The sequence below is a fragment of the Mytilus californianus genome, unplaced genomic scaffold (genome assembly GCF_021869535.1).
Source record: "Mytilus californianus isolate M0D057914Y unplaced genomic scaffold, xbMytCali1.0.p SCAF_10, whole genome shotgun sequence".
Lineage (NCBI taxonomy): Eukaryota > Metazoa > Mollusca > Bivalvia > Mytilida > Mytilidae > Mytilus > Mytilus californianus.
The window spans coordinates 80,114,190-80,140,338 of NW_026262582.1; the positions used below are offsets into that span (position 1 = coordinate 80,114,190).

The window sequence follows — 26,149 nt, forward strand, 5'->3', positions numbered from 1 at the left end:
TATGGTCTTATCTAAATGCTACACAGTTATAAAAAATAAATAAATAAATGATGTAATGTCATTTAATCGGTCCGTTTTTAATGCAATTAGGTAACTGTTATTTGTCTATATCAGTCTGAGTACTGTTTAACTATCATTTGTGTTGAATATATTTAGACTCGACCAATGCGGGGGAATTAGGCTTCTGCAAGTGTTTTTAGTGTACTTTTCTTATGTTTTTGAAGCTCCTGAATACCGAATAAGTTGGGTAATGTATAATTATATTGGTTGGCATATTGCTACTAAGGTGGCCGAAATTGATAATTTAAAAACTAAAATCGTCTCGTTTGCCATAGATTCTGAGATGACTGTGTATGTCAAATTCGAGGTATAAGTCTAAAAATGAGGTTGAGGAAGCCGTTTCTGTTATTTCTCTTATTTCTCGCTCTTGTTCTTGAGGATACACGAATGGAACCCAATCAGACAAGTTTGAATTGTTAACATGGTTAATGGAATTCATCAACATATCTGAATGTGAAATTAAAAGTCCTCGCTTCTTTGACCATCTTGTTTTTGACAAGTGTGTGAATGAACCCAGACTCATATGAAAATAAAAAGCGTTCGGCGTACATTTCTCTCCAATAGGAATTCCTACCATTTGTTGAAAAAATTCTACCTCCAAATTCAACAAATATGTTGTCAATAAATAAAAAAAACAACATACAAATCACTTGTTCCTCTGTGTAGCATGTTTTACCTTTTTTTCTTTATTTTTCAACAATACATGCCTTTATGGTAACTCAAAAGAATAAATCTATATCGCATGCTACTAATTTATTTTAGCAATGTGGATTATTTCTTTTAGCCAATTTTAAGTTACACGTGTTGAATGGTGGCTTACAAAGCCTGTGTTTTTAAGATCAGTTTCCTTATCTCAAAAATCAATATTTGCTACAATAGTGCAGGTTGTTTTTGTACTAACTGCTGTTGAGAGAGATTTTAAGGGAACTGTAGGGATATTAAAACATAACGTGAAATAGAATAGCATAAATCAAACATGAAAGACATATACTGTCAAAACTCGTACTATCGAGGACCAAGACAACACCAGGTATCATAGGAGGATTTAATTTCATTTTCGTATATGGCATTTGCCATAAAATAGCATCTTTATAGTTTTTCCGTATCCCCTTTTAAGATTTGATTCTTTAAATTTGCAAATGGACAGTAACTTTGCATTGTCCTTTCATAAACGCTTCTAAATTAGGGACTTTCGAAACTGAATTTGCACTTTAATAGAAAAAAACATCATCTGGAATGGTTTTCGAATATTTGTGTTCCGCTATGTAATATGACGTTATCTAAGTGTGACGTTTGCTTCTTTTTCCAAAAAAATAATAGATTTCTAATTATGTCTTAGATATGGAGAAAAACAGAAAACTGCCATAGATTTATGATTTGTACGGCGCTTGTGACGTCAAATTTGTCATAGATTTGATATCTGCAATAGATCTTGAAACCTCAATAGATTTGAGTCCTACATATATCTTTCAGTCTATTACTGTAAATCAACTTATTTTCACGGCGATTAAATTTCGCGATTTTCAAATATATTTGATGTAGTTAAATAGGAGAGATCCAAGTTTTATGTATTTGAGGCGCTTTATATTCGCGTTATTTTTCTTCTCGCGAAAGTCGCGAAAATTAATCGCACGCGAAAATTAGTTGGTTTACAGTATTTGATAACTGAAACCGGAAAGAAGGTGCATATACCGATATAAATTTTACTTATGTTCATGAAAACATGTATATATCAGTTCTTATCAGGGAAAATCTTAAGAACAACTTTTTAACCCATACTCTATTTTTTTTATATCTAGGAATAAAGAGTGTATATCAAAAAGGTAAGTTGGGTGCTTTTATATGTGAATATGAGTTGAAAGCTCCCTATAAACAAATATTGTGCATTCAAGGACCAAGAAGATACACGGATACAAAACGAACGATGAAAAAAATACAATTATCAAATAGCCCAAAAAGACAACACGGTCATTAAAAGGACAATTATAAGATAAACAAACACGCTTTTTAAAACTTATCCTGCTCAAAAAAAAAAATTTAATGGTCGTTAATGTTAATATGAATTAAAAAGTCAAATTCGGTGTTTTCATAATCAAGGACAACTATACACAAGTGCGGAAATGATAGTATCTAATTAAGCCAAAAGGCAATAGTTGCACCTCGGGAGACAATAAATCAGCTATTCCTCTCATACCCATTTAATAAGTATACATTAATTCATATTTTAAACCATTTATATTATCCTTGATATGAAAGTACAACGGATATTCATATATGCGACCAACACATCAAGAAATATATGTTTTAGAGAATAGGTTCTAACGGAACGTAAATTTGATGATAAAATAAGTATGTATATATATGTAAATAAAGGCAACAGTAGTATACCGCTGTTCGAAACTCATAAATCGAAAGAGATAAAAACAAATCCGGGTTACAAACTAAAACTGAGGAAAACGCATCAAATATAAGAGGAGAACAACGACACAACAAAAACACAACATTAAAATGTAACACACACAGAAACGAACTATAATATAACAATGGCCATATTCCTGACTTGGTACAGGACATTTTAAGAAAAAAATGGTGGGTTGAACCTGGTTTTGTGGCATGCCAAACCTCTCGCTTTTATGGCAACGTCAAACACAACACCAAAACGACAACATCACATGACAGGACCACAATACAAATAAATGGGAGAACATATAGGACAAAGAAACACTCGAATAATAGCTAGCAGAAGGTACTAGGCTTAAAATTCAATACGCCAGACGTGCGTCTCGTCCACACAAGACTAACCAGTGACGCTCAGGTAAAAAAAGTTTGAAAGCCAAAACAAGTACAAAGCTGAAGAGCACCGAGGACTAAAACTTCCAAAAAGTTGCGCATAACACGGCCAGGAATTTCTGCCTGGGACAAGAACATCCTTATTATTTAGAATAATTTATAATTTTGCAAACAGTAAATATTATAAAATGACTATATAATAGATAAACATGATAAAACCAAAGTGGGGACTAACTACAGAATAAAAACGGATACATTACATAAAACAACTTAATCCAACATATAAAAATACATAGCCGAGTTAGCTAAAGCCTCAACGCACAAAGTGACGTCACATTTGAAATTCTAAAAAAAACACACAAAGTGACGTCACATATGAATTTGTAAAAATATTTCCCAAAAATAAGATAGGATTAGGATTGATTCAAGATAGATTTGTAATACTGCCATTACATTTATTAATAACAATGAAAATTACAATACTTATTAATATCAAATTGTAGTAGTAATTAGATAATTAATTTAAGATCTAGCTATGTCGGTGTTACTTCTGAATCAAACTGTGAACCAAATATATCGTATAAATTTCGTGGAACCAAACTAAAATCTAATAAATGAAGGGGGTGATTATTTATCTATACCATAACACACGAATATAATAGAAAATACGTTAAGACATTTGACAAAATCCGACGAGAACAACAAATATAACATTAAAATTAAATACATGAATTTGGGATAGACTCAGATCGACGTTCGGTCTCAAATCGACGTACGTTCCTCAAATCGACGTCCAAATCTGACGTCGCAATAAAATATCCTCAAATCGACGGCCTATCTTACAGAAGTCCATTTTTGTTCTTCTCTAAACGACGCTCAATTTTTAACTTCTCTACTTGACGTCCGTTTTGGACACAAAATACAAAATTGAACTAAACCGTATCAGCTGAAACCTTTAGACTTTTAAACATATTATGTGTGACAAATAAAATCTATTTATTTTTATTTTTTAATTTATTACCTACTTGTATATAAACAGGCTGTGATATCATTTTTTAAATTTTAGAGATTAAATTAAAATAAGGAGATGTCATATGATTACAAATGGAACAACTAATACTATTCACAACAGTTCAAATAAAGCGAATGTGAGCAATTATAGACTAATTATAGGCAACCGTAAGGCTTTTAACAATGATAAAAACCCATACCACAAAGTCTTTTTATAACAAAACAATTCCGAAAAACAAATATGGCAGATATAAACCTACAACAAACCACTGGACTACAGGTACATACATAATGTGTCGGGTTTAAACATGTGTGTGAGCATTTAACCCTCCCCAAACCTGGAACAGTGATGTAGCAGCACAGAATAATACTGCCATTTTCTTACGTATATGTTTCACTCCAGGTGTAGAACTCAGAAATATGTCGAAAAATATCTTACACCGAGTCCGAATTATAATACTCACAAAAGATTTGGTTGTACTTCTTTATTTTGTGTATTGTTGGAGACTGACTAATGCCCTCTTGATGTTGTTTGGTTTTCTTTGTCGTTGGGTTGTTTTCTCATTGACCTACACTAACATGCATGCCATCTGTTAATATAAATAAGAATGACATACTACTACAACGAGATCGATTGGAATTTCTTTTAATCAAGATAAATATTTATATGCATGTGTTTACGTGCAATGCCAAAAAGTGACTAACCTGTTTTAGATTAACTTCACAAAATACTGTAAGGTCAACAGTGAACGGGAGAGCTTTTTCGCTCTCCTTTTCCTGTGACATTACCTGAAAAAAAACCTTATATATGTGGTAACTTGAACCCAACCTAAGTGTGATATTCAATATGTAGGACAGACGGGACGAGAGTATTACAAAAGAAATCAAGAACACCTTTACCGCTTTCGTAGACCTTAAAAATTCAAAAGTTTGATATATCAACATTTAGATAGGCATAATAACAATCTAAAATTTTTAAAATTCCAATCACTTCAAACCGTTCAGAAACAACCAGGAGAATCACACAAGCAATTTGAAAAATCACGTGAAGTTTGCGAATTATTTTGAATAAAAAGACTTAAAACAGCTTATCCTCTCGGTCTTAAGGACAAAATATTAGGACAGGGGAACTTGACTAAAACTTCAATCGATGTCATTAATATTGTCGATAAACGACTTAGAAATAAAAGGTCTCATGGCAAACGCAAAATCGTAATCAACGTATTAAACATCGTATAAATTATACACTTGCTGATCTGTTATCTATAATAAAAAATAATGGCAGACATCAAGTATTATGCAAACTGGTGTCAGATACCAATAAGTAAATTATATGCTATTTTTCTGGAGTGTGATAAAATTTCTTTTTTTAGCCCAATGTATGAATATTCTCGTATTATTACAGCATTTTGTCATCATAGGCTATTTCCTAGTATCGATAAACCTGAAAATCATAAACGGCATTTTCTTAAATTAAGATATATAAATAGAGGTATTGATTTTATTAACTTATCTAGTATATTCAATGACTCTACCATCCAAAGCCAAATACCTCCATATTTTGATAATATAGAACCACCTATTATTTCGTATTCTAATAAAAAAAAAACAGCAGAAGTTTGATTTTTAATTATAAGTCAGTTACACCAGACGTAAATATAGAAAATAATGTTCCTTCCACTTGAGACTGTGAAAAATCTAGTTTTAAATATGTTCCCTATGGTCATGTCCTTACAGGAGACCTCAACATCGTCGAAGACCGTGATCTCATAACTTTTCTTAAGAAAGGACCGATATATCGTCCTCCATCTAAAATAGATTGGAAACAGTGTCGTCAGGTCATTAAAGACGCTCTGTCTGTCTACTGTAAAAATTGGTGTAAACGTGAAAAATCTGATAAAAAATCTCTAGACAGTTATTTGAATAAAATTATGAATACTGTTAATATTCGTATATCTAATTTTGAAAACAATTCTGAAATTAGTAATAGGGTCCATGATATTCCCATTTCTTGAATAAAAAAATAAACTCCGAGTACTCGCAAAGCGGTTTGTGTTCGTACCGTCAGACAAAGCAGCAAATAATGTAGTGGTGGTGTTACGCATATACTACACGGAGGTTCTACATTTAGGTCCGTACGCTCCACAGAGAGTCAAATTCTAAACAAACATATCACTACCACTACCCACCTAAAAGCTTCTTCCGAACATTTGAAAGTCCCTACTATGTACTGATAACTTTTGTAATAAAGCTTATGAAAATATTGGTATTAATTATTTTTAGAGTGTTAAAAATTCTTTAGAGGTTTTAGATAAAATACATGCTTTTGATGGTCCTTTTAATGCTGTTGACAGTTATGATTTTTCTACTCTCTATACTACACTTCCACACAATCTTATCAAGAAAAAGTTTTCATATTTAATTAAATGGTCTTTTGAAAAATCTCATTACAAATTTATTTGCTGTAACTCGTTTAAAGCCTTTTTCTGTAACGAAAAAGGAAAGTATGCTAGATACACTTAATGGAATTGTGAAGATATGATTGAAGCTTTAAATTTTCTCCTGGACAACATATATGTACGTTTCGGCGATAAAGTGTATCGACAAGAAGTAGGTATTCCTGTGGGCACTAACTGCGCCCCTTTAATAGCAGATTTATTCCTGTATTGCTATGAATCTCAGTTTATGACCAAACTCAGTAAAGACACGTCATTGTTACATTTGGCTGATACATTCAACAATACCCTCCGTTATCTAGATGATAATTTTGTTTCATTAAATAATCCAGAGTTCTCTAAATATACTACCGCAATTTACCCAAAATAACTTACTTTAACTAAATCTAATATAAACAGCAGTAGTTGTCCTTTTCTAGATATTGACATTTCAATCTCTAAAGGAAAACTCCATACAAAATTTACGACAAAAGAGACTTTCATTCCCTATTGTTAATTTTCCCTTTTTTAGACGGCGATGTTCCTTTGGCTCCATCATACGGTGTTTATATATCCCAACTCGTTCGTTATGCCCGTGTGTGCAGTGATGTCATCGATTTTAACGAACGTAATCAATGCATCACTGGTAAATTATTAAGTCAGGGATTTCGTTACCATAAATTACGTAAAACTTTTACTAAATTCTTTCATAGATACAAAGATTTGATTAGTAAATTTTGCTGTACCTGTAGAAAACTGATTAAAAACGGTATTTCACATATTTCTCGTTTTTTATATAGATAAGACCGTTGGTTTTCCCGTTTGAATAGTTTTACACTAGTTATTTTTGGGGCCTTTTATAGCTTGCTGTTCGGTGTGAGCCAAGGCTCCGTGTTGAAGACCGTACTTTGACCTATAATGGTTTTACTTTTATAAATTTTGACTTGGATGGAGTGTTGTCTCATTGGCACTCATACAACATCTTCTAATATCTATGTTACCTATTTCGGGTTGAAAAAATCTATATTGCAATTCTGTATAAGTGTTTGAAAATGTAGTTCTCATAATCTAGAACCCTACAAAACATGTACATGTACAGGTGTAAGTCCAGTTATCAATCAGACGTCGTTTTGGCATTATATGACGTAACATTGAACGTCGATTAGAGTATCAAAATATTGGACATGATTTGAGGAACGGACGTCTATTAGAGGCCGGACGTCGATCTGAGTCTTACATATATATTACATATAAGATAGCAATAAAAACAGACAATACAATGGCCAAAAAAAATCGACGAAAGGACGGTCAACATTGACAAATATGGTACACACACACAAATGGTCCATATGCGGCTCGTCAAAGTCTTGTTTGTACTTGGAACAAATTTAGGCCAACTACACTGTTTGCTACAATTGCTAATACGGTTTGAACATTTGGAAAAAAGAACCACATACCACTGATCCACAAAAAAAGCCCGAAATAGATCGTAAACAATCACAGAAAGCATTAAAAAAGGAAACAATTCATAGTTCAAGTATAATTCAAATTGTGCAAGTATTTGATTAATTTATTTGTTACTATAACATGTTTAACTAAAAAAATTCATGAATAATAACAACGTTTTAACACTTCTGTTCTTATTCAAACAAATCATCAACTTAGTACATTTTTAGCTAACAAATCTTTGAATAAAGCAAAACTACACTATTTCGTTATTTTCAACTGCTGTTTTTTACATGAATTTCTGGCTTTTTTTTTTGTTCTCGAATATTGTTTATCATTTTGACTTCAGACCACTGTGTTGAGGAACATTTGGCTTGGACATTTATTGGCGGTATAATATGCGTAACCTTACTACTTATAATCAGAATAGCCGTAAACATCAACAAGGACAAGCTTGGTAAGTATTCTATTATTTATTTATGAAAGTGTAGAATATATTGTGTTTAACATGTTTAACTAGTTTCTATAATTTAAAATTCTGTATGATTATTTGTTCACTATTGCCCACCTTCCTTTTCTTTCCTTTTGTTCTACTAGTTCTACTAGGGCTATGATTATTATTGTTGTATCTTTGTTATATGTGATTGACTAGCTGATTTAATAAGGTGAGAGGACAAGGGGAATTATTCTTATAATTGGCCTAACAATTATCTAAAGTTACCATACTAACAAAGTTTGACGACATTCGTCATTTATCAACATTGTTTTTTAATAGTTTGTACCTATGTTATATGTTCCTTACGTAGTAACTACAATCCCGTTCCCTTTCGTATCGTTCGTCCCTCTTTTGTACTGTTACACCATTGTCCAAGGTTAGATTAGGGTTGCCGCATTCAGATATGTTTAACCGCCACATTCTTTATCTGTTTGTCCAAAGACAGGAGCCTGTAGTTCAGTGGTTGTCGTTGGTTCATGTCTGTCATATTTGATTTTTCGCAAATTGCTTTGGTGTAAGTTAGCTATGAGTTTTCTCATGTTACAATATACCGAAAAGCTTCTCTAATCAAGACATGTTGTCCTTTTCAACCATGACAATATTGATTGAAAGTAAGCATAAATTAAGGTGACAGATGAATACCGATGTTCAAATCTGGTCAATCGACTAAGAACTTAAAACTAAGGGAATCTCATGAGCGTCAATGGAAGCGAGACTGGGTGGTCTCCCTTATTTGAACTATGACTAAGTGCTTGAAACTGTACAGTTTTTCGTTGACAACAGCTGTAGATATACTTTCAACGACAATAATATATATTGGCAGGTTGTAGATGTTGCCATGGATACCATTTAATAACAGACTTGGTCCTCTCTTTGTAGGAATCACATTGTATTGCTAAACTTAGTAAAGATCCACCTCAACTCCAGCTAATTGAAAAATTAAATAACTATGTCGTACCTTTCATGCATCGTTGCATTTGATATTTAAGAATCATCTACTCATACTGCAGACATTTACTCAAGGGAACAGGCTTCAATAAGTCAAATGATAAGAAGAATAGAATGGGCATAACGCAGAACAGCCAATTTATGTATCAATTTGTTTGCATAAAAATAGATTTACTGTGAATATACTAGTTGACGATGTATAGGTCGTCATATTAGAATACTAAATCACAACATAGAATTAAAACCGTTCTAAATTCTGTTCTGTATTAACCTTGATGAAAACTAGATGTCACATCTTTGCTTTTTAATTCGGTAAAAAATTGTTTTTTGTTCTCAATAAATTATTACATATTAATAAGTATCATATATTGTCGTACAGTGTAAAACTTGGATTCGTATTATGATCCTTTCAATATTGTCTCTGTATGTCAATCTTATTACTACGAATGTCTTGTAAAAGAATTAGGAATAAATGAGCACTCAGGTAATCCCACATACAAAGACATATCATTTGACAAGGATGAGATTTTGGCAAATCATAAGTCCTTCATGGCTTCAATGAACATTACATTGAACAACAAATCGGAGGACTTACCTTGTTTGTATAGGATACCTAAGCTTCATAAAAAATCCGTACAAACAACGGTACATTGCCGGCTCATCTGCATGTTCCACTAAAGAATTGTCCATTAGATTGAATAAAATTCTGTCCGCAGTGAAAGAGGGTCTTCAGAAATACTGTGAAACTGTTTACTCGCGTAGTGGTATTAACCATATGTGGATTCTTAAAAATTCTTAATAACTTATGGATAATTTTAAATTTCGATCTTTTTCTGAAATTAGTTCTATCAAAACTTTTGATTTTTCAACCCTGTATACCACCATTCCCCATGTGAAATTGAAAATCGCCTAAAAGAAACAATCCACAATGCCTTTCAACATAAAAATGGTAGCCTACGCTATAAATTTATTACTTTGGGGTACCCTAGGGCATATTTTGTTAATAGATTAACAAAAGGGTAAAACATGCTACACAGAGGAACAAGTGATTAGTATGCTGAAGTTTCTTATCGACAACATATTTGTTGAATTTGGAGGTAGACTTTTTCAACAAATTGTCGGCATTCCTATGAGAACGAACTGTGCGCCTCTCCTTGCCGACCTCTTCTTATTTTCATATGAATCGGAGTTCCTTCAGACACTTGTCAAAAACAAGAAGATCAAAGAAGCCAGATTATTTAATTTCCCTTTCAAATATATTGATGATGGTCTTTCCATTAACAATCCGATCTTTTCTGATTGGGTTCTATTAATATATCCCCCAGAACTAGAAATTAAAGAAACAACAGACACGGCTTCCTCCGCCTCATTTTTGGACTTATACCTCGAATTTGACATACACAGTCATCTCAGTACCAGAATCTATGACAAACGAGACGATTTTAATTTTGAAATTATCAAATTCCCCCACCTTAGTAGCAATATACCAACTTCACCTGCATATGGGATATACATTTCCCATCTTATTCGATAGTCAAGAGCTTGCAGTTCCTACTCAGACTTTGTAAAACGTCACCAGTGTCTGAGCAGAAAATACTTTGAACGACAAAATTATTTTATATTTCTTCCTGTGTGACGTTTACATTCTGACGTCAAACACGCGACTCTACACTATTGTTGATGTGAATGCAGTCACAGGACTTCAAATATTTCAATCCTTTATAGGTTGATTTAAAATACATTATATAAGTAAGCAATGAATGTGGTTGTTAAATTTGATAGATGCTTTTTGTGCTTCTTTGTTAAATATTTGTTTGTTTTTGTTCTAATTAAGATTGTGACACAGTGATGATTGCTGTACCCCTATTTTGACAATTTTACCTATTAAGTCTGTTTTGTTCACGCTTCGTTGTACATATAATGGAATTTGATGCGACTGTCATACAAGTGAGAGTTTTAGCGCTATAAAACCAGGTTCAATCCCCCATTTTCTACATTTGAAAATGCCTGTACCAAGTCAGGAATATGACAGTTGACAGTTTTCCTCGGAGTTCAGTATTTTTGTGATTTTACTTTTTTCAATACTTCTATTTTGGTATTGTACAAGGCTTGTTCTAAGATTGTTAATGAAGTCTTCAACTTAATCTGTTAAAAGACGATTAATGGTTGATATTTTAGTCTAAAAAAAACATGATTTATTAACTAATGGTAACTGCAACATAATAACAAATCATGAAAATCATTTGAAACAGGTTCAAGTCATCAGATTGATAAAAAGCATAAAAACAACCAAAAACACAAAGGACATGAACTAAAGATGGCCAATAACAACTGATAAAACAATCATGTGTCTTAGACTAAATTATCAATCAGTACACATCTATAGTCATATGTTTTCTATACGATATGGATCTTTTGAAGGGAAGGTTTTGAAATGACTTATTATTGCTTGTATTACGTTTTTGATATCGGGTAGATAGTTGTTTCACAACCTGCCAGCCATCCCATTTTTGATATAAAATTCGATATCCTGAATATTTGTGGATACTTAACTTTTGCTCCATTAATAACTGCTCAGTCTTACATTGTAATGCTCAGTAAACTTCGATAATCTAAACATCGACATATATTTCAGTACTTGTATACAGGATGTGAACTAATATAATTATCGTAATACACCAACGTTTCTTTTACAAAATAAAATCATCAGAGGAGCTCAAATTGAAACAATTTTAACGCTACCATTGCCTTTGGAAGAAACACAATAGTAACCTGGTGTTTAGAATCATTGTAAGTTTTATCAACAGTAGATATATAGAACCTGATCTAATCAATGATATTTCACGTAAGCACAAGAGCGCTTGTGTTTACCTTGGATCTCTGCCTTGACATCTGCGTACACAATTTTTAGACTGGTATTATTAATGATTTTTCATAATATAGCTCGTCATCGCTCGCGCTTAACCGAAACAAATAAGAAGAGAATACACAGCAAAATAGTCTATAGTTATTTGTTATATCTGACTATTGTAATAATCATATGTGTGAGTAAAAAGACCTTGGGACGTTTTGGATGAAGCAAAATAGATTAACTGTAAATTTATATTAATGACCGTAAAACAAAGGAAATAAGTAAGTACAAGTATGAATTAACTCAGTTGAAGAAAGTGTCTAAGAAAAACAAATATCATTAATCATTTGTCATTCTTTAATTTATCTAGAAACGTATAAGAAAGAGTCGAAAGATACTAAAGGGACGTTTAAACTCATTACTCGAAAATAAATTGACAACGCCATGTCAAAAATTACCAAAAAATAAAAAAATACTGTGAAAGTACTTTTATTCTTGAGATACCAATTTTCGTGGATTTCGTGGATTGCTTTATCCACGAATGTTAGCGTCCAACGAAATATAACAATCGTTGTCCGAACAAAGACATGGAAGATCCCCCTGTAGGTTTGACTACATGTATACGGGCATATAATCGCAAGAATACATCGAATATCAGCAAAATCACTTTGAACTATGTGTTCAACTACAGACAGGATAATTCCCATTCAATCTTTATAAAACCCAAACTGTATCCAAAATCATTATTAAACAAGATATGATTTATTTCAAGAATCTTTGTTTCCGATTGCTTCAAATTCTTCACTCGATTTTCCACGAAAATGTAACTTTTTCTCAAACCACAAAAATTAATGACAACAAATAAAAGTACTTTCACAGTAAAAGTTTCATAGTCACAAAATCACATTTAAACAAGTTCTTTATAAAAGATATTGTGACTTTTGAATGCTCCTTCATTTGATGGTTCTTATTTAATTTTAGAGTTAATCCTAGAAAAAAAGGAATGGAGGAGAGAGGACTTTTGTTGGAATAGCTACTGTTTGTTTCACTCTAATGTTTGTATTGGTAATTCGATTCATTACTTTCTTTCATAGTCCCACAGTGTACAAAGTACAATCATGATACTTTTATTAAAGAAAAGGATATTTGCTAAATTTTAAAAACATAAAAAACATGATCTAAGTGGACATTATGTATGTTAGAACTAATTATTGAAAGTAAAACACAATATATGAGATACGGTTCAGCGTGAATTGATAATCGGAACAGTTTTCTGCTATTTCAGTTATCTTTAATCGCTTATTTGTACTCGATAACTTTCATACTTTTAAACCTATTTCGTTAATCCCAAGACCCGTAAATGATATTAAAGTATGATATGGAATAACAAAAACCAATGACAACAATTGGCATTGAAGTTAGAATACGGCGTTTAACAGTACCTTGCCTGTACAATTCACGTAATATGAAAATAAGACGATCCATTTTCAATAGACGCTGTACTAAAAAGATAAAACAAAAAACCTAGAGGTAAGATCAGGTACATCAACAGCATTAGCATCATTTGTTTTCATGCAATACCCGTCATTCAGATTCTCGTGTAGTTAAAATGTCACAACAAAGAATATAGTACATAATCGTTAAATGTACAGATCACTCTTACCTGTACGACTTTTCCGGAATTAGAAATTCTAAGATCGGGTAAACATGTATTTTGTTTGGGGAATCACATAGACATCGTATCGGTCAACTTATTTGTGTTCGTTCGTGTAATTGTACACAAAGCCGCGAGTTTATATATTTAGACACTTTAATAAAGAGATTTTATAAAATCTGGAAAATAATATTTTCGATTGTTTACATATGAACTTTTTTCATCTGAGCGTCACTGGTTGGTCTTGTGCGGACAAGACGCACGTCTGGCGTATTGAATTTTAAGCCTAGTACCTTTTGTTAGCTATTATTAGTGTGTTTCTTTGTCCTTTATGTTCTCCCATTTATTTGTATTGTGGTCCTGTCATGTGATGTTGTCGTTTTGGTGTTGTGTTTGACGTTGCCATAAAAGCGGGAGGTTTGGGATGCCACAAAACCAGGTTCAACCCACCATTTTTTTCTTAAAATGTCCTGTACCAAGTCAGGAATATGGCCATTGTTATATTATAGTTCGTTTCTGTGTGTGTTACATTTTAATGTTGTGTTTTTGTTGTGTCGTTGTTCTCCTCTTATATTTGATGCGTTTCCCTCAGTTTTAGTTTGTAACCCGGATTTGTTTTTATCTCTATCGATTTATGAGTTTCGAACAGCGGTATAATACTGTTGCCTTTATATATTATGATAAAAAATGCTGTTTAAATGAAAATAAATTGTTTAATTCGAACGTAGTTACATTTTCAGTTCCTGAGATATAAAGATTGAATACATCATCTATATTACAGTCCTTGCATGGTGTAAATTTCCCACTAACACCATACACCATTCACCATACACCATTACACTATACACCCTGTGCCATTACACCATAAACGTTACACCTTTGCGCCATACACCTTACACATTACACCATAATACAATTTAAAAGAAAGCGTGCGACAACAAAATTATTTATTTATTTTAAAAAACGAATTTTGATCACAATATTGTAAATTAATGTATGAAATTAAAAATCAGTTATTATCAATATGTTGTATAGTTTTAAATGTCGTACACCATTCATTTCCACCATACCCGATCGCACGTTACACCATTACACCATTTCCCTAACACCATACACCATAGCACCATACACCTTCTACCATTGCACCATATGCCATACAACATTACACCATACACGTTCTTTTGGGAAGTTTACAACATCCAAGAGCTGTATGTATTCGCTTGTTAATCATGTTAAAAGTGATCAACTCTTGATTTGCTTTAAAAGTGTTCATGCTTAACGTCTTTAATATCTATTCTTAGGCCTTTTCAAACTATTTACTGGGATACTTTGGTTTATCCTCGCCATTGTTATTCCTTTATGTATTGGACTGCTGCAAAAGAATTGCAAAGGTAAGTTCATTCAAATACCCTTTTTTTTTTACTGGAAAACCATATTTTAACCATAATTTTTAATAAAAATAAAGGGGTATAATGCTTCATAAACAAGTATAACAGGACAGGAGTCACAAAGAATACTGTATAAACTAAAGCTTTGAACCTCTACCAAGGAAACCCTACTCCCCTGTGAACAACTGTACATTAGTGTATTCGTGTATTGTTTTCTTCGTGCGTAATTACGCAATACAATGTACCTGTACTACAACTTTTATTACAGATAAATACGTTTTCCTAATCTATGGTTTTTGGGTTGTTCTGATGTTTGTGCTATGTATTTCAATTCCACGAAAAAGAAACGGAGTGGGTTTGTATCAACATAAACATTATACTTATTTTCAGCAAAATGGTTCTTCTTTATTTTTTTTTTTATTAATGTTACTTTGTTCAATAATGAAAACTCATTTTAATATAAATATTGATAATCAGTTTTTCATTGAAACGGGCATCTGAAAAAGCATAATATACAATTCTAATGTTCAGTCCTAATTATTAAAATTTAGACTGGAATTCTTGCGTTCCACTCATTGTTCCATGATCCAACAAACTTTATTAACTTCTAAATATTTACCAATACTTTATCACATTCAAAAAATAGTTGTCGGCTCAATTTTATAGGCAGTATTGTCATATAATGAATAACATTTAAATGGTAGTATGTTAATAAGTTAAAAGTACACATAGTTAATTTGAAGAACAACTGCTGCTATTGATTGAACATTCCTGTGTTTTAGCATCCACGTACTTATTTGTGTTTGAGGCCAATTATTGTAAAGAAACATTGTTTATATTAATACACTAAAAGCTCATTAGATAAACACAAAACAAAATCCTTATAATACCCTTGAATCACAAGGATGATATCGAAAATGATAGATTGCAAAATAAACAGATGTTGACAAAACTCATGCATATCAAAATAATTGTATTCAAATTTAAGCTTGAAATTGGTAATAAAAAAAAGTTCATTGTATAATAAGGAAAACAAATGTAGTATACATTTTAAATGTACAACTGTCCTAAAAAATACACAAATAAACGTGCATGCACAGATGTTTGTGTGTGTTTATAACAAAGTAATCCCTTGACTCCTTGACAGTACAATATACAATTCAGGATATCTGCGCTTTCGGAAAATTTTGGCGATGATTGGTGTGGTCTGTTATAATATCAAATATTATTTTATAATTGCAGTTATATTTTCTTTTTATATTTTTCTTTCACGTTGTTTCTTTTTTGTAGGTGAACAACCCGAACAATCTGAACAAACCATGTTAAACATCGATGCGGATGGTCAATGTAAGGAAAGTCAAAAATTAAAACAGAAGAAGGAAGAATATCCCACAGAAATAAGTTGTTCCTTTGTCTAACACATTTCTAGAAATACTTGAACCGGGGGACGCCCGTGCGCAGTTTATATAGAAATCATGGGAATTGTAGTCCGAAACATGATTCGGCAGGTTTCCCTTTCAAAATGACATTACGTGAATTTTCTAGTAAATAAGTCATACACTATTTGGGTCCTCATTTAACAACAAACGTACTATAGCAAAAACAAAAGCTTTGTTCAATTTGACCGCAATCTTTGTAATCGCCTTTTTACTTTGGACATTTTCTCACGTGAATTCGATATATGAGGGCGTGAAGAGTTTAAGAGTTAGTATGTTGATGTAATACCGTTAATCTTGTTGACTGTCTTCAATTATTAATTCAATTAATGTTATCTTCATTTGTGTTCAATCTGTTCCACGCAGACACCACTTATGTTTAACTTTTTGCATAAATAAGCCTCTATGATTAAAAATACAGAGAGGAAACAACCTCAGATCACAATTGCTTGCTTAAAGTCAAAGTGAAAGTGTGTCACAAAAAGAGATAGGTTGTTGTAACAAAGCTTTCGTTAAAAGTTACAAATACGCAAATTGGAGTAAAATGAATACGAATTCAAATGATGTATGATTTATCTACTAGAAAAAATACATATCACGATTTCAAGATATGCTCTTCCGTCTGAGTCTTTGTTTTTTTTTTTTTTTTGTGAAACTCTGCGCTCTGTCGTTCCATAGCCAAGTATGATCTAGACATCAAATATGCCAAACGTCATAACAGTATAAGCCTGCATGGCATTCTAAACAAACAACAGTCCATACAGAACCCTACAAATAGAATAATTAGCGACATACACCCTACCAAAACTATTGATTAACTGCCATGCCCCAATGACATCAATTGCTTTTTAAATTCATTTATGACCGATGGAAGTTGTAGAGTTGTGTATACATTTGTAGCTCAAGCTGTTTTTCTTTTTTATAACTTTTAGACATAACATAATCTATATATCATCTTTCCCTGTTAATTCTATAACCCTGTTCGTATCCTTATTATAATAATTGCTTTATTTTTCAATCTGGACGCCCATGGAAATAGAATAATTAAAATACATATGTTTAATAATGATTTTATTCATTACAATGATGAAAAAAATCAAACATTAAAACATTTATCATAAAAATTAAAATACTGAAATAAAATATTTTAGGAAAAAAGATGGGAACGACCTTTGTCGTATAGAATATTAGATTCCTAGAAAAAATGAATTTTCAAGAACCAGAACAGCTAAACAAGAAAGATAAAAAAAAATATAATGCTCTAAAAAAACAAGGGTTCAAAACGTTATCGATTAATCATTCTAGTAAGTTGTTTTAATATTACTTGTATCGATACTTACAATCTAATTTTGTCCTCATATATCTTGTGCTTTCAAATATTTTGGTTTGAGCATTCCAAGTGAAGGTATATCTTACAGTCATGCATCACTAAAGTTGTTAACAACGACTTCACGTTTAACTGATGAATGGGCATTGTTTGAAATTTAGTGTTGAAAGACATGATTTTTGAATAGCTTTCATTAAAGACAAGCTCTTACTAACTAAGCTTTACAAATTGTTCCTATAATGTTTATGTTTTGATATTTCAACACTGCCCCATGTTAGGAGCTGATAAAACGCTCACTATCTTTATACTCTGTAAAGTTATTTATGTGCTTGTTCCAAGTCAAGAGCCTGAATGTTTTAGCTGCCTGTCTTATCGGTGTTTCGCTTTCAACATTTCACGTTTTAACTGTGTAGCATTTTGCTAGGTTGGATACTTTCTATCTTTCTGTATTGCAACGGTTTCCCTAAATTTCTTATAGTTGTTGACCACCCAATCATGTGGTCTCCGATGGATAGTACAAGGAAGCTATTAAACCAAGAGTTCCAAATGGTGAAGTTGAAATCATTCCTTCGTAAAGTTTACGGACGCCATCACGAGTTGGTTGACCGTTATGGAATAACCGTTTCACAGATGATATCGGATATGTTCCTTATGTCGTAACCACAATACCCTTCCTTTTTCACGAATATTACCTACCGAATTAGACTATTTACCGGATTTGTAATAACATAAGCAACACGACGGGTGCCACATGTGGAGCAGGATCTGCTAACCTTTCCTGAGCACCTGAGATCACCCCCAGTTTTTGGTGGGGTTCGTGTTGCTTAGTCTTTATGTTGTGTTTTGTGTACTATTATTTGTCTGTTTGTCTTTTTCTTTTTTAGCCATAGCGTTGTCAGTTTATTTTCAATCTATGAGTGTGACTGTCCCTCTGGTATCTTTCGCCCCTCTTTTGTCTCCTGGGCAAAATTACATCTCTACTCATTTAAGATCGAATCCATATGATCTGAAAAAAAGATACAAGACATGAAAACCCTAGGAACTATTGTTATCTGTGCAATATGAATTAGTTGACTATTTGCATTTTGTTAGGTCTTAAACAACTTGAAAAATACATGTCAGTCATCATTACCATGAGGGCGTACCTTTAAAATAAGATAAGACGTGTAAATTTGCTTCCATGAAAGAATCAACCATTTATCAAAACAAACTTTTACGAAATAAATAGTATAGATACGACCCACATGCAAGTGTTCATTAAAAGGTTGTGAGAAAATATGTAAAGTGGGAATTCGTGTGTAAAACAAACGAGGAAATAATTTTGATAAATATGCCTATTTAAGGTGTTAACACATAACTGCAAAAAAATCGTCGGATGCACAAAAAATTGTTATTTTCATCTTCAGTTTAATATTATTTTTCATTTTATCTTTTTTTTTGGATTTTTCAGGTACTGGCGAACGATAAAAATTAAAAAAAAGAATACCAAAAATATACCATGGATTTGCAGAAATTGACATTTATTTATAGTTTAGTTAATCCTTTATAATTGTAAGGCAATTTTGTCTGGAATGTGTATCGTAGATTTATATTATATTATTCGTGTTTAAAGTAATGTTTAAAAGAAAGTGAGACGACGTTTGGTTTATTATTGGCGAATATTACACGAATTGTTATGGTTGACATGTTTGTGTCTACTGGTAAACTATATCTTCTCAATTGACTAAATTAGAGTTATGTCCTTCACCAGAAAATTTCTTCAATTATGCGCGCCTTTATGACAGCATTTACTAGATATCGGGGACCACATATATCGCATCACTATTAAAATTCATCAAAAGTCTTCTGTATCGTCATTATGCAGAATAAACTAGAAATATTGTTTGTTCCGTAGTAATGTAGTACTCAATCACAGTTCCCAAATGACAGAAGATGTTATTATCAATCATAAGAATTTAATTTGCCAAATAATTTGTGCAATACAGCATCATATTTTTTCAACATTTTGTTCAACATTGGAAGGAAGTGACAATGCCCCTATATGCACGCATGATATTCACTGAAATCAAATTTTTTGACGGAAATGCAACGAACAGCGGTATACTACTGTTGCCTTTCTCTTAACCAACGACAACCACTGAACTACATGCTCCTGACTTGGGACAGGTATATACAAAATTATACCCTTCAAATTCTTGAGAATAGATATAAGAAGGTATGGTATGAGTGCAAATGGGACAACTCTCCATCTAAGTCACAATTAGTAAAAAAGTAAACCAGTATAGTTCAAAGTACGGCCTTCAACAAGCCTGTACCAAGTCATATGCTTGAATTCCAATTGCCCTTCAGTGGCTAATTTGTTAAATTGTCATTAATTAGTTTTCTCGTTTGAAACATTTGTTTTGTCGGAGCAAGTGAATAATCAAGTAAACAATGACAAAAACATCTCTTCAATTTCTATTTACTCATTTTGAAATTTTGGGCAAACTCAGCTTGCACTTTCATGCTACACTTGTATCAGAAATCTACAAAACAACTATGCATTATAAAAACCGTTTCCAAAACTGACTATTAAGGCAATTGTGCAAAAACGCATGTTTCAAAGTTAATCCGAGCACAAATAAGAGGAAAGTACCCGGTGAAAATTGACCATGGTAGAAATTATAATTGTTTTTTAATGTCAATCTAAGATAGCAAAGTGTTGTTCATATTACAATACTATACCTCACAGGTGAACCAAAATTGCTCGTGATTCTAAAGAATATTCAGGAAAAGGTCTTATATGGTTATAGTCGCATCACGAAAGCTGTAGTTCTCCAATGTTTAGAATCAGGAATTCTTTACTCCTTACCAGTCAGGTGTATTGGATTAATACTTGGGATTAATTAGATGGATATTATATAGTTGCTAATCAACATTTAATCATAAATGTATCCATGGATATTTCATATCGTAAACTGACGTGAGTAGTTAACTCATAATTTTGGTTGAACTTAGAACCGGTTTGCGCATGCTCAAAAGTTCCGGAACCGGAACTGGTTCAGTTCAGCTGGGAGGGTAATACTATACCTCCCAGGTGAACCAAAATGTTCAGCTGTTCTTATTGTACCGTCTTTCATGCCACTTATCTTGGAAGAAGGTAATAGTTAGATAAGTTTAGTAGAACAGAACGAATATGCTACGGTATGATTCTTGGTATCCCATTGACTGGACACTTAAACGTAATGTTTTAACGAAGAAGGTTTCTAGAGACACTTTTAGTATCACGCAAGGACATCACATCGTCCGTTTTTAGACATGTAAAGACTTGCAAAGTATGACCTCTCCACATTAAAAGATTTTATTCTTTTGATACAAAATAACAAGTTACTAAAGGCAAAAAGGTGGAAAAAACATAAAAGTGGCATTTAAAGATTAAAGCAAATTCGAGTTTAGTTCTTTGGATCATAATTTTAATATGCTTACTATCTATATTCAATTGTATAGTCAATGACACTTAAAATTCTTTAAACCTACCAGTACATTGTACACGTGCAATTAGTATTTTGGTGAAACGGTTTTACATTAAAAGTTAACACTAACATATATGTGTTTGGCGTTCTAGTTTTATCTTCATGACCATTGTCACAGAGCAAACTGACGTCTTTAAGGTTTGTCAAAACCTGACAGGTAACACGTGCAACTGTTCTAGCCACTAGGGGTGAACCAACTTTCAATGTAGGATCTAAAAAATCTAAAGGATCAAAATGTAGATGTAATGTTTAAAAGAAAACATTTTGTTATTGTAATTTGATTGAAAACTCAGAATCTAATGCGCATTGTAATTTCGCAGGCGAGACAAAAACAGCGATACTATATTCAATTCATTTTCCAATTGTCCTATAAAATTATTACATCAATTAGATTCTAACAACGAATATTATATTAATATTTAAAATCAAGATAAATATGTAATCATATATTTGCTGTTTAACTTTTTTAAGGGCGTTTACAAAATGCAATACTATTTATAATGTATTTTGAATAAATATGAATAAACATTGAAATTGACAATGTCCGATATAAACCATTTACTAATGAGCAAACCTAAAATTGACGATTGGAAATGTTCCATCATTGCATCTCTGTAATTTCTAACATGTACATCAAACTCAAACTATTGTATAACTTCCTTATAGACTAACGAATTTATCTTTTAGCAAACAACTATATTTCCGTATATTTCAATATTTTATCCTTAATAGGTCACAGGATATGGCATTATAGAATGGTACTACATTGTATTTACAAGGTTAATACATATTGACATTGAAATTTTAGCAAAAATTGTTTAGAGTACTTATTTAGGTTGAAAACGCAATGCGTGTTTGAAGAAATAGATTTTTTTTCAAAACATGAAAGCTTTTTCCAGGTAACAAAATTTTTTTTAATTGTCATGTTCATGCCGTTACAATATAGACAAGGGGATATAACTCTTACAGATTCATGAATATCTGTTTGGTTTTGATTGGACGACGATAATAAAATATGTATCCAACGAAATTCGCTGATTTTGATGGCCGGATAGATGGCTGTTTAACGTCCAGTGGGGAATTAAATGCATGTTGAAGACGAAAATATGATAATATGATATACATATAATTTGGAGTTTAGTATGACGTCCATTATCACTGAACTAGTATACATATTTGTTTTGGGGCCCGCTGAAGGACGCCTCCGGGTGCGGGAGTTTCTCGCTGCATTGAAGACCCATTGGTGGCCTTCGGCTGTTGTCTGCTGTATGGTCGGGTTGTTGTCTCTTTGACACATTCCCCATTTCAATTCTCAATCTTATATAAACACGCCAATCCTGATTTTTAACGTGCTAGTTCATAAGATAACAGTCCGCAGGTAGACATGTCGTCCTACCCGGATATGTTATTTTGACTCCGAGCAGACCAGTCTTTGCTCTTACATCAAAATGCCGCGTGCTTAGAGGAGAAGCAGCAAATATCAATGTTCAAGCCTTTGGTGTGACCCGGTTGGGTTTTGAATTCAAGAACCCCTTACACTGAAGGCGAACATGCTACCACGAGACCACCGAGACGGTTCATTAATTCTGCATCATCAACTATGAGTTCCGAATTATCAATGTGTATTTAAAGTTACAAATGACGAAAATCTTTATGTCAAGAACGTTTTACGATAATAAGATATGTATCTAACGAAATACGCTTATTGTGATGCCCGGATGGATGGCTGTTAACGTCCAGTAGGGAATTAAATGCATATTGAAGACGAGAATATGATAATATGATATAAATATAAACCCGTTAATCCTGATTTTTAACGTGCTAGTTCATAAGATAACAGTCCGCAGGTAGACATGTCATCCTACCCGGATATGTTATTTTGACTCCGAGCCGACCAGTCTTTGTTCTTTCTCCTAGATGCCGCGTGCTTAGAGGAGAGGCAGCAAATATCAATGTTCAAGCCTTTGGTGTGACCCGGTCGGGTTTTGAATTTAAGAACCCCTCACACTCGAGGCGAACATGCTATCACGAGACCACCGAGGCGGTTCACTAATTCTGCATCATCCACTATGAGTTCCGAATTATCAATTATGTCTATCTAAAGTTACAAATGACAAGAGTATTTATGTCAAGAACGGTTTACGTCTTTATATGCGATTTTTTCAACAATGGTATTGAAACACACTGTTTTTAAAATTAGTAAGCGTCCACTTACTTAGCATGCAAGGTTCAGATTAGAAATTTAAAATACTTATGATCGTCGCATGTTTTATTAGAAAGATAAATTAGTCTCATAAGTATCACTACGAAATAATGATTTTGCGCTTTTTTCACGTAATATAGGTCAAAGAGCTATATTTTTAAAATATACAAAATCAACTTGCTTTATTCCATATGCCATATTTATAAATCTTTCTTGGTAAAGAATTTTCTATTATGAGAATACAGTTACTGGCATCTTTTTTAATGTTCGAATTAGCAGCGTCCAGATAATGCCAATTTCCACAAAAAAAAAGTGATAAACGGAAAAGAAAAATAGCAAAATGTTGACAAATAATGTATAGGTTAGATTCCAGAATTGTTTTCATATAAATTCATATTCTACAAAAGCCTTGCTTTTAAAACATATTCATGTAAAATGACCGATATATTTTCCAAAAATTCAGATATGTTTATTGTGACTATCAGAACTTAGCAAGATCCTGAGATCCTGAGTAGAAAACTGTCAAAGTAGTTAAAAAGAAAAAGTAATCTTTGGCGATAATAGAAACGAACAAAAGGATTATTGAAGGTCTGGATGAAGGTCTTTCTTTTCTTTAATCCATTTTTCTCTATTCTTCATTACCTCTATTATTCACTAACATCTATTGTTTTGCCTATTTGTTTCTATTCTTTTTTTTTCTTGCCTTTATGCTGCACTTTTTGCCTATTACTCTCTTTTTAGTAAACCCCATCCAGACCCTCATTAATCAATGTCAGAGAAAACTTTTGCTGGATGCTATTTAAATAATCGATCGATTAACCGGTTAACTGGTACTGAAGTAAATGTACAAAAACAAATTTACTCTAAGGGTCAGTGGGGTTAAGAAATATTGTCACTTGTGATCTTCTTTACCAGCAGTAAAACACTTGCAAAAGTGGAGCGTCTTTTTGGCTGTGTGGGATGTATAAATTCGCAGCCAAGACTGGTCAGAATTGGGACAATAAATTGGATGCCTCTTTTAGAGAAATTATCGCGCTCTTCGCACCTTAAAAACCCTTGCAGCAACTCTTTGATAGGGCCGTAGGTTGCCTGTTGCCAGACTTATTTTCTGTCCCCATAAAAATACCCTCATTTTTAATAACATTTTGAATGTCCGACCCTCCATGACGATCGATCCTTAATGCAGAACATGCCTATTGAATTGATTGTTAATTTTTCCCATCCTGAACACGCATGAAATATTTTACACTGGACGTTCCGCAAATAACAATCAATTAATTAACAAAAAATAGAAATATCTGAAGTACTGTGTGATTATATAATATGATTTATTAAGTATATGTTATCATTCTCTTACAAACTTAGAATATTGTAAAAGTGTTCAAGGCTCAAATGATCTCCTGATTGGCCCATTCATAGTTTGTGCAATGTTTACATGCATGACTTTCTTTAAGACATATCATTTATGGATTAGTCTCAATGATGCATGTACGTGTAAAGACTTTCTTATAATTTGGAGAATTTTAATAAATTCTGCATTTTTGTTAAATATTTGTTTGTTTTGAGATTGTGACACAGTGATGACTGCTGTACCCATATTGTGGCTATCTTACCTATTATGTCTTTTTTGTTCATGCATCGTTGTAAATATAACGGAATTTGATGCAACTGTCATACAAGTGAGAGGTTTAGCGCTATAAAACCAGGTTCAATCCACCATTTTCTACACCAAGTCAGGAATATGACAGCATTTTCAAAAATACCTGTCGTCACTACAGTTGTCACAATTGCCTACGAAATCTTTTATGCTACACATTTTATAACAATTATTCGAAGATTATAAAAATAAATACATTAAAAAGTTAGTTACGGTAAGCAAAATAAACTATAAAATACACTGTCTTAGTACAGACACAGTTCTATTGTTCTGACAATATTTTCAAAATATGAGCAAATCACACCAACTTAACCATATATATAAGTGTAGGCTAACATCACTGTGAAAAATTTATCCATTTCCCATTATGCTTGAATATAAAACATGAAGAAATTCGCAAAATAACATTGTTGTCTGCATTTGTTCACATTTTACCTCCTGTTTTTAATTTGTTTCTCTACAAGAGAACTCCGTAAAGGGAGGTAATTTGATTATGTAAATACAGGACAACTCAACTTTTCAGGGTCAATTAATTTCAACACAGTCAAGTTTGCCCACTGATTTTTTTTCTTTTCTTGTATAACCTTAATCCATTCTCTCTATTCATATAATCAACAATATAAGAAATGGATGCATTTTTTTACAACACCTGATCAAAATAGGCTCTAAAACCCCCCTTTTATTGCACTTTTTACCCTATTTTAGCTATATAGATTTTTTTTTAAGAAAGTTTACTGTTGAACACAATTTTTATTTGCTCTTTTTAAACTGAAAAAAGTTTTAAATGTCTGAATATCTATATTATTTTCTTTTTATCAGATATAATTGATCATAATTTGTAAACACTGCATTTTCCCTCTTTCTTGCCACTTTAAGTCCTGTTACCAAGGAAACGGTAAACATATGGGGCTAAGTGTAATAATATTTTTTGTTAA

At 32.5% G+C, this 26,149-nt stretch overlaps 2 long non-coding RNA genes across 2 annotated transcripts; both read left to right on the plus strand.

Annotated features, from left to right (window-relative positions):
• The first annotated feature begins 1,857 nt into the window (after positions 1–1,857).
• On the plus strand, positions 1,858–13,097 carry LOC127719109 (uncharacterized). The gene is made up of 3 exons (XR_007990177.1): positions 1,858–1,883; positions 8,092–8,199; positions 13,019–13,097. It is a non-coding gene; the product is annotated as an uncharacterized LOC127719109 (long non-coding RNA).
• Positions 13,098–14,997: 1,900 nt separating this feature from the next.
• On the plus strand, positions 14,998–19,655 carry LOC127719110 (uncharacterized). Its single transcript, XR_007990178.1, has 4 exons — positions 14,998–15,082; positions 15,348–15,434; positions 16,370–16,426; positions 19,293–19,655. It is a non-coding gene; the product is annotated as an uncharacterized LOC127719110 (long non-coding RNA).
• Positions 19,656–26,149: the final 6,494 nt, after the last annotated feature.